At 40.8% G+C, this 10,912-nt stretch overlaps 1 pseudogene; it reads left to right on the top strand.

Moving 5' to 3' along the window:
• The first annotated feature begins 6,788 nt into the window (after positions 1–6,788).
• On the top strand, positions 6,789–9,981 carry LOC131254866 (putative pentatricopeptide repeat-containing protein At3g25970; annotated as a pseudogene).
• The last annotated feature ends 931 nt before the right edge of the window (positions 9,982–10,912 follow it).

The raw sequence follows: 10,912 nt of genomic DNA, 5'->3' as shown, positions 1-10,912 counted from the left end.
TGTAGTAGAAGAAGACGATATCATAGCTACGATCACTAAGGTGAATACCATCTAAGGCAAAGTTCCAGGGTGGTGGTATGATACTGCCGCTACTGTACATGTGTGCTACGATGAATCAACCTTCAAAACCTATGAGGAATTGACCGATGGTCAAGAAGTCCAAATGGGGAATGAAGTCCGATCTAAGGTCATCGGCAAAGGAACTGTCGAACTGATATTCACCTCTGGAAAGAAAGTGATTCTAACTAATGTACTGCACTTCCCAGACATGAGGCGAAACTTAGTTTCTGGGGATCTTCTGGGAAAACCAGGCATACGGGTGGTGTATGAGTCAGGTAAACTGATTCTGTCTAAAAATGATAATTTTATCAGAAATGGATATGCTTGTAATGGAATGGTTAAGTTTTCTCTGAATGAAAGTAGCACTTCTGCGTATATAGTTGAATCCGCTGGACTGTGACATGATAGACTAGCCCATATAGGGTATAGTACCTTGAAGTTCATGGCTAAGAATGGTTTAATGTCGTACAGAGATAATGAAACTGAAAAATGTGAAGTGTGCATAAGATCCAAAATGACAAAGAAACATTTTCTAAGTGTTGAAAGATCGTCTCAAGTATTGGATATTGTGCACAGTGATATCTGTGAGTTAAACGACATTCTTACTCGTGGAGGTAAATGGTACTTCATAACCTTTATAGATGATTGCTCTTGATATGTGTGTGTTTATCTCTTAAAGAGCAAAGATGAAACATTAAGCATGTTTAAAATATATAAAGCAGAAGTAGAGAATCAACTGAATAAGAAGATAAAAATTCTCCGTAGTAATAGAGGAGAAGAATACTTCTCCAATGAATTTGATAACTTCTGTGAAGAACATGGACTGATACATCAATGTATAGTGCCATACACACCTCAACAAAATGGAATAGCTGAAAGAAAAAATAGAACATTAGTAGAAATGGTTAACTCAATGCTGATAAGAGCAAAGTTGTTACTAAGTCAATGGGGTGAGGCACTGCTTGCAGCGTGCCATATAATAAACAGAATTCTGTCTAAAAAATATAAAATATCTCCGTATGAAACATGGAGAGGTAGAAAACATAACCTAGGATATCTAAAAGTGTGGGGGTGTCTTATATATTGCAGAACCCCTGATCCAAAAAGAACTAAGTTAGGACCAAGAGCTATTAAGTGCGCCTTCATAAGGTATGCACAAAATAGTAAAGTTTATAGACTTCTAGACATAGAGTCTAATACAATAATAGAATCAAGAGATGTTGAGTTCTTTGAGAACTCACTATCCTTAGGATCATCTTGTAGAAGGAGATAGAAAAAATGTTATAAGAAAAATACCTATAGTGATGACTATAGAAGATGATCCTAAAACATATAAAGAGACTGTATCCTCTAGAGACTCAGCTTTCTGGAAAGAAGCTATAAATGATGAAATAGAATCCATATTATCAAACCAAACACGGGAACTAGTAAACTTACCTCCAGGTTCTAGACCCATAGGTTGTAAGTGGGTATTTAGGAAGAAATATTACACTGATGGGACTATCCAAACCTTTAAAGCTCGACTAGTAGCTAAAGATTTTAGACAAAAAGAAGGGATAAATTACTTTGACACATACTCACCTGTAGCTAGGATAACATCCATTAGGATATTATTTGCGTTAGCTTTTATACATCATCTTCACATCCACCAAATGAATGTAAAGACCGCATTCCTGAATGGTGACCTCAATGAGGAGGTATACATGGAACAACCTGAAGGTTTCGTTCTACCAGGAAATGAAAACAAAGTATATAGATTAGTCAAATCTTTGTATGGATTAAAACAAGCACCAAAACAGTGGCATGAGAAGTTTGATTCCAAAATACTGTCTCATGGTTTCATGCACAATGTAGCTGACAAATGCATATATTATAAAGTAGATGGTAGTTCTATCGTTATTATTTGTCTATATGTTGATGACATGTTAATAAGAAGTAATGAAATGAAAAATGTGACTGAAACAAAGAGGTTTCTATCTTCTGTATTTAAAATGAAGGATCTTGGACAAGTTGATACCATTTTAGGTATCAAAGTTAAAAAACATTGTGACGGTTATGCTTTGTGTCAATCTCATTATATTGAGAAGATACTAAACAAGTTTAACCATCTAAATATAAAAGAAGCAAAGATCCCATTTGATCCAAGTATCAAGCTAAAAGAAAATACTGGAAGATCAGTTGCACAATTAGAATATGCGAGTGCGATAGGGAGTCTTATGTATGCTATGCAATGCACTAGACCTGATGCCGCATATGCTGTTAGTAAACTTAGTAGGTTTACTAGTAACCCTAGTACTGAACACTGGAATGCAATCAATAGAGTCCTTGGTTACTTAAAAGCAACCAAAGACTTAAGACTATTTTATTCAGAGTTTCTTGCCGTATTGGAAGGATATACCGATGCGAGCTGGATATCGAGTGCAGGGGACAACAAGTCTACTACAAGGTGGGTATTCACCCTAAGAGGTGCAGCTGTATCTTGGGGATCCAAGAAACAGATTTGCATAATGCATTCGACTATGAAGTCTGAATTTATAGCCCTGGATGTAACAAACAAAGAGGCTGAGTGGCTAAGGGATCTTCTATTAGAAATTCATTTCTGTGTAAAGCTTATATCGGCTGTGTCACTACATTGTGATAGTGAAGCCACATTAGCTAGAGCCTATAGCGGCACTTATAATGGTAAGTCTAGACATATCAGTCTTCTACATGATTATGTCAGATAATTGATTCGAGATGGAATTATTGCTATTTCTTATGTGAAATCAAGCAATAACCTAGCAGATCCTTTCACTAAACCTCTACCGAGAGAGGCAGTAAAGGCTACATCTAGAGGGATGGGGTTGAAACTCTTCAACCAAAGTTCCACCAGTGATGGTAACCCAACCTAAAGTCAGAAAATCTCTAATTTTGGGTTTAATGGGTAATAACAAGTCACTGATATGTGAAAAGTTTTCAGCACCAAATTATACAACCTCATCCATAATAGATAAGTGTTGAGCGTTACGATAGAGGGTTGAGTCTTAGAACTCTTAATGAAATTCGGTCTATAAGGACAAATATCTTATAGTAACGGAGACACTGAAAGGATTTTACTTATATGAACGTTGAGATGGTGCCATCTCTCATGAGAATTAGGAGTTTTCTCTCAGGATCGTTCACGAATTAGGATAAGCACATGGCCATTAATTGTGCTGAGCAACATTATGGGAACTCTAACAAACACATAACGAATATGTGTGTAGTATTTCCAATTCTGTTATCTAGGAATAACTGGTTCAAAGCTGCGACTACCAATCATTTCGATAGAGTTTTGAGATACTTACACTAAGGAAAGATTAAAATCGAAAGATATCTTTCTTTATGCATATAAGCTTATTATTCTGGCAGTATTGCTTAATCGAGAAAATATTTTTTATAAAATCAAGTGGGTGATTATTGCAAAAAATATTGATTTTAATAAAATATATTTCAATAATAAAATAATATATAATATATAAAAAGTTGTTTTGAAAAACATAATTTTGTGGGTTTTTGGGAATAGTCCCACATGGAAAAGAGAAGAGAAAAATCTGTGGTTTATATGAAAGATGTGGAGTATTATAATATTTACCTACCTAGTCTTTGGACTATGGACCTTGCGTGTTCCAGTGCCCGCGCTCGTGCTCGGGTTCGGGCACAGGCACGGGCTCGGGCTCGGTCTCGGTCTCAGACTCGGACTCGGACTCGGACTTGGTCTCGGTCTCGGTCTAGGTCTCGGTCACGGGCACGGGCTTGGTGCGAGGGCGTGGGCATGTGAGGCAGTGTGGCTGTAGAGGCGCTAGTGGCGCACTTTGCACTTCGCACGTCCGCATCGTGTCGCGGAGGGTCGCTCCTTCGCGACCTTGAGTGAACCGGAGCGAGACGAGTGCGAGTCGCGGTGCGACCTAGTGACTAAGGTGGATGACTGGATGAAGGGAAGACTAGAGGACTGAATGAGAGTCCTCCAGAATATATAGAGGGTTGAAAAATAGAGCTGTTGCAGCAGATCTGTAACAGCTATGCGGTTAGTGCAGGGTCCAGCTGTAATGCTGCATGGCTAGCCCAACAGCTAGAAAACGGCTAGCAGCTGTCTCACAACAGTCAGCATGCAACAACTTAATGGCCCATGCACAACAGTCAGAAAATGGCTATAAAACGGCTAGTTTTCTCCAATGGCTAGAAAATGATCATGGGATTTAACTCCCTGGACCATAACCCCCAGCCATCATAGCCTATAAAAGGAGGGTCTGGTTGGGTTTCCAAACCATCTCTCACCCCACTCTAGCAGACCCATACGAATTGAGACACAGCTCACTACTTCTCTCTAATACTCCAGTGGTTCCAGCAAGACAGCAAGGGTGAACCTTTGCTAGAAGAACAGACCAACGGTGTGGTCTAAAATGATTCATCTGAACCAGCGGCTGAAGAACTGACCAGTGGAGTGGTCTAAATCAAAAGAAATTTCTTCTCTTTCTTTCTCTTTTGAGACTTTTTCTATATTGTAATTCTGCTAAATAGAGTGTATAAGAGTTCCATTTGGTAGGCCTTCGTGTTTGCTAAACGCAGACTCACACCAGGCTCGTCGTATCCTAGAAGCGGTTTGCCTGTAACCTATCAGCATACTCAATTCACTTGAGTAGGGGTAAATAACGCTTTAAGGACAGTGTTTCAGACGTGCTTCAGCCTATCTTGATTTCAGATTATTATGCAATTTTCAGTTTCCACATTATACAGAAATACATTAATATGTATAATTTCCAACATAGATATACATACGTATGTATGTATATATACATGTGTGTATATTTATGTACGTATCTATTTAGGTACTAGACGGATTTCTAATCCCATCCGTACAATAGAATGAGATCTTATTGTCAGTAAATAGAACCCGAGCTTTGAAAAAAAAAACAAGGAATTTAATCAACTTAAATACTTTATACGTCATTGTTTTAGAACAACAACTTAACTAACTCATTCACTCCTAAGTTGAATCATGACTCATCTAAGTAGAGGATGCAACTCATTCAAGTTAGGCCTATTTTCAGTACTGACTCATGGTCCTAAATTTGCCCTACTATGCCATTCCATCCCATCTATTTTAAAGCTCAAAACTAGGCCCACTATGCCATTCAAATTTTTTATCCAACAAATATATATTAGGACCAAGCTTAGCCCATTACAACTATAAATGGGCCTGAGCCCATGACTGCACCTAGTTTTACATAAGTAAACATAAGTGAAAACTGGATTTATAACACTAGTCGAATCTAACCGTTCAAATTAATTATAACTGGGCCTGGGCCCTTATTTCGGCCTAGTCTTACAAAAGCCATCAACAGGCCAAGCTATTTATATTTTGGAAACTAGATTTATAGCTGCAGTCCAACCTAGCTAGAGGTGTACACGAGTCGATCCAAGTCGAGCTTGGCACAGCTCGACTCAGCTCCAACTTGGCTCGGCTCGATCCTCGAGCATGACTGGCCAGCTTGGCTCGGTTCGATCAGCAGCTCGGGCCAGTTCGAGCCAAGATCGAGCCAAGTTCACCTGTGCGGCATTTTCACAAACACATCGATTGCACCTTCAAATTCTCATTGTATGTAAAACACTATCAGCGGTTTTACATGTATTTCATCAAACACCTTGTAGGCAACATAAAAAGAAAGAAGAAAAAAAAATGTATTTGTTTGATGAGACATACCTTCTTGCCACCGGCCAACACTTTGTTGAGTCATTTCATCAAACATTTGGTGAGCAACATCAATATCAAAGTAACTGAGTCACTGGACTGGTTCGATATGAGTTGGGTTCGATCCGAGTCGAGTTGAGCTCGGGCAAGCTCGAACTTGGTTTAAAAAATTTTGAGCTCAAAAAATCAGCTCAGCTCTGCTCCAACTCGGTTTCGAACCGAGTCGAATCAAGATTTTTCGAGTCAAGTCGAGCGAGCTAACTCGGTTCGTGTGCAGCCCGAAACCTAGCTGTCAGAAAATGAGTTATGGCCTTAGCGGGCCAGATTAACTTATATGGGCCTGGGATCATGACTGGGCGTAGTTTTTTCAAAATCTGTAAATCTAGGCTCAAGGCCATTTATCCATCAGAAACTGGATTTACAGCCCTAGCCCAATCCAATAGGAAGGATTAACTATAAATGGGCCCCGGTCCATGATTGGGCCTTTTCACAAAATTTGAAGACCAAAGCTCAAGATCCAGCCGTTTATCTATCGGAAAATTCATTTACAGCCCTAGCGCAATCTAACGGTTTGGATTAAGTATAAATGGGCCTGGGCCTGTGATTGGACCTAGTTTTAGAAAACATGTAGATGTAAGATCTAGCTTAGGCCGTTTATCTTTTAAAACTGGGTTTATGACCTAGCCCAATTTAATGGTCCAGATTAACTAGAAATGTGAATGGGCCATTGAGTGGGCTTTCACAACATCTGTAAACGTAAGGGTGAGACACTGCAGTTTATTCTTTGAAAACTGGATTTATAGCCGTTGCCCGATTTAATGGGCCAGATTAAAAATAAATGGGCCTATTTTGACAGGGGCTGTTCATCTATAAGGCGGTGAATTTATAGCCCTAGCCCAATCTAACGGGCCAGATGCGCCGACCGAGATCAGTGGGCCCTAGGCCTTTGACCCAGCCCATTGTCAGCCCTAGATTGAAATAAAAGAGTTAGTAGAAGGTGTCAGAACAACGAACTCACATGTTCTATATAGAAACATTGAAGAGCCCCTTTCAATACCTTTCTCGAAGAAACCGTTATGGCCGTTGCTCCCGCCACAGCACCCGCCCTGTCCTTATCCTGCGCTACATCCAAACCAAACCGTCGAACACGCCAGTGAGAACCCATGCGCACGTTATCAAGACCGGAATGATTGCAGACACATACACGGCCAACACCGTACTTGCGTCGTAATCAAAATGCGAAGTACTAATCGATGCTCGCAACCTGTTCGAGGAAATTCCTCAAAGAGACACTGTCTCTTCGAATTCAATGATCGCAGGCTACGTAAATGGCGGGGATTATGAAGCAGCGTGGCTGCTTTTGAGGGCCATGAGAATGGGCGGATTCGGGCTTGATCAGTATACATTTGGGAGCACTCTTAAAGCCATCGCGAGCGTGAATTGCGTTGGTTTTGGCCGGCAAATTCATTCAGTTGTTATCAAGATGGGTTTCGAACAAAATGTATTCTCAGGAGGTGTGCTTGTGGACATGTATGCGAAATGCAGGAGGATTGAAGATGCTAGTGCTGTCTTCGAAAGGATGCAGGATCGTAATTCAGTGTCATGGAATGTCATGATCGCAGGGTGCGGTCTAGCGGATGACTGTGCTAATGCTTTCTGGCTTCTCAACTGCATGGAAAGGATCAGTATGCGGCCTGACGAGGCCACGTTCGCCAGTGTCCTGACATTGCTTGATGAACCCGAGTTTTATAAATTAACATCTCAGCTCCATGCCAAGATTATTAAAAATGGCTGGACATCTGACACCATCGCCTGCAATGCAACCATCACGGCCTATTCGGAATGTGGGTCCATTGACGATGCTGTAGAGGTATTCGATGACATGGAAGCCACTCGAGATTTGGTGTCATGAAATTCTATGTTGGCGGCTTATGCATGGCATGATCGTGTGGCCAATGCCATTGAGCTCTTTGTCAAAATGAAAGAGCTCGGCATTGATCAAGATATGTATACATACACTAGTGTTATAAGCGCTTGTTTCGAACAAGAACAACAAAATTAAGGAAAATTCTTACATGGGTTAGTAACAAAAACAGGATTTGAGCATACAATCCTTGTGGCAAATTCATTGATTGCGATGTATCTCAAATCGGATGATAAATCTATGGAAGACACAATAAAGTGCTTTGATTCTATGGACTCAAGAGACAATGTCTCCTGCAACTCAATCCTAACTGGGTTTTCACAAAATGGATCGAGTGAAGAGGCCTTAAGGTTCTTCGGAAGGATGAGATCATCCCATCAGGAGATTGATCACTATGCTTTTTCTGTGGTGCTGCGATCATGCTCGGATTTAGCAGTCCTCCAATTGGGTAGACAAGTTCATGCCTTGGTTCTTAAATTGGGCTTTGAGTCAAATGATTTCGTCGCTAGTTCCCTGATATTCATGTATTCTAAATGTGGGGTCCTCGAAGATTCGAGAAGATCCTTTGATGAAACACAAAAAGACAGCTCAATTACGTGGAATTCGATCATTTTTGGATACTCTCAACATGGGCTAGGTAAAACCGCTCTTGATCTCTTCTCCCAAATGCAAGAAAGCATGGTAAAACCTAATCACATAACATTTGTTGGCATTCTGTCTGCCTGTGGTCATGTTGGTTTAGTAGAAGAAGGCTCGAATTTTCTAAGATCAATGGAACCCGTCCATGGGATCCCACTTCGGATGGAACATTATGCTTGTGGGGTCGATATTTTTGGCCGAGCTGGGCATCTTGACGAGGCAAAAGCACTGATAGAATCAATGCCATTCGAACCAGATGCCATGGTGTGGAAGACTCTGTTGGGTGCATGCAGAAATCATGGAAATATTGAGATGGCTATTGAGATAGCAAGGCTTTTTCTAGTACTTGAGCCTGAAGAGCACTCCACATACGTTCTTCTCTCAAATATGTATGCAGGCTTCGGAAGGTGGGGTGAACAAGCTATGATCAAGAGGGTGATGAGGGATAGAGGGCTGAGAAAGGTCCCTGGTTGGAGTTGGATTGAAGTGAAGAACAAGGTCCACACATTCAATGCTGAAGATAGGTCTCACCCACGAGTCGAAGAGATTTATGAGATGTTGGGGGAGCTGATGGAGGAGATTGGGAGGTCTGATTATGTTGCTAATGTGGATTTTTCAACGCATGATGCAGATTATGAAGAGATCGTTTGCGGATTTTGATACTAACAAGATGTGATTTTAAAGGTAATCAACACTCTCTAGACTTATGTTGAGGCAGCATCAGCAAGGTTAGCATTCATCTGTTGGTGGAGCATGCAGAGAGGATTGTAATAGATTGGTGTGGAGGTTTTACCTTTGGCGTGCTTGATCAGCGAGACGCTTTCGGTTGCCTGCTACCTAATTAATGGCAGGTAAGGTTGTTTATTTCACTCTGTTCATCTGGCGGGCCATGCCCCACAGCTGGAAATCACACCGATTGGACCATCCTACCTAGAAGCAGAGTGGCCTGAAATTGTAAATGATTAATGGTCAACATTCAAACTGATGGCTATGTTCATCTTTTCAGCGTGATTTTCATGTGGGCCATCTGCAAACAGTACCATTAGATAGAGGTCCAGATCCGCTGACCTACCTGCCACGCATCCGGTGTTGCATGGTGGATGTCCCCTGCTGATCAGATTGCTCCATCCCATAGTTCAAAAACCTGAAAACTCGACTCAACTCGATATGCAGTGAGTTATGCACTATCGAGTTGTCTTGCCAAGTATCGAGTTGAGTCACTGATTTTTGGAACTATGCTCCATCCTCTTCCATTTTTTGGATTCTGTTTTATTCACTAGGTTGGTTTCTTCCCCAGTCTAGCTGAGAAGTTTGTAAACTACTCACTTTCCATGTTTGAGTGAATTGCAATATCTAGTCTTTTGAGATGGATTATTATAACAAACATCAATCATAAAGATGAATGGCTGTGCATATAAACTACAGAGGGTGGTGCTAGTGAAACCCATTCGGGAGACACCCAATGGACGCTCGTGATTGGGCCGAACCATGCGACGCCAGCATGATTTGGAATATTCATCAGGTGGGGTCTAGTGTAAAGATGCCACAACCTAAAAATGGCATTCATTGGATGATCCTAACTGTTCCATTGGCTGCCTGTCGTTTGGGCTAGACACAAACAATGATAGCCATTTGGTTATCTAAGGTTTGTTAGACAGTTGGGGCCCGACTCGCTTGCAAAGTCTTTGCAACTTAGTAAAACCAAAGTCGAAAGTCGAAAGCAAAGAGCAAGAAATTGTTAGGTAAGATATGCTTTCTCGATATCGGTTTTTAATCTTTCTTAGGGCCTGTTTGAACACCCTCCAAAGGGGCGTTTGAGGCGTAAATTCCCATCTAATCCAAGCTGGAATTTTTTATACGCGTTTGGATGCACATTGCAAACCCCCGTTTCACCATCCCACTTGACAAAATAGGTGCTAAAATGCGACTCAACGATATTGGTTTTCATATGGTAGACTTAAAAAAGTTGGCTTAAAATCTCCTTTTGTGGAAACCCTCTTTAGCTCAAGTGTGTCCAAACAGGCCCATCTTCAGAAAAACAAGTTGATTTTCTCCCCATTAATAGTCTCTCACCGTCTTTTGGTCCATTCTCATGACCCTTTCCACGTCATTATCAGGTCTCAACCAAACTTCTGTCTTTCAGCTCTTTATCAGCTCTCCCATCCAGTCTACATACTTTGGATTTTCAATTCTTATACTAAAGCCCATGGTTATCTCAATGAAACATTCTTAACCTTTCAATTCGTGGGCCACGGATAGACGGTTAAGAAGAGATACAAAAACATTCCAGATTTAACTGAAAAGGGTCCTAGTATTGGTCCTAATTTTCAAGGAACCATGGAAAATGAAATATTATTTTCTTCATTTGTTTTTCAATAAGATTTTTCTATAAATTTACTGTCTATTTCCAAGTTTGTTGTTTGCCCGAGTAAACAAATTTCTTGATAGTCACTGCCATGTGCATGTTTACCACATGTGGCACATGTGGGATGCTTAAAGATGACCGGCGGCACACGTGGTATGTGTAATGTATGTGGGATTGGAAAGCTAAACTGTGGCACATGTGAAGTGCTCTCACT

The sequence above is a fragment of the Magnolia sinica genome, chromosome 9 (genome assembly GCF_029962835.1).
Source record: "Magnolia sinica isolate HGM2019 chromosome 9, MsV1, whole genome shotgun sequence".
In the NCBI taxonomy this organism is placed as follows: Eukaryota; Viridiplantae; Streptophyta; class Magnoliopsida; order Magnoliales; family Magnoliaceae; genus Magnolia; species Magnolia sinica.
The sequence above is the reverse complement of the archived record's forward strand: the minus strand, read 5'-3'. Positions and strand labels throughout refer to the sequence as shown.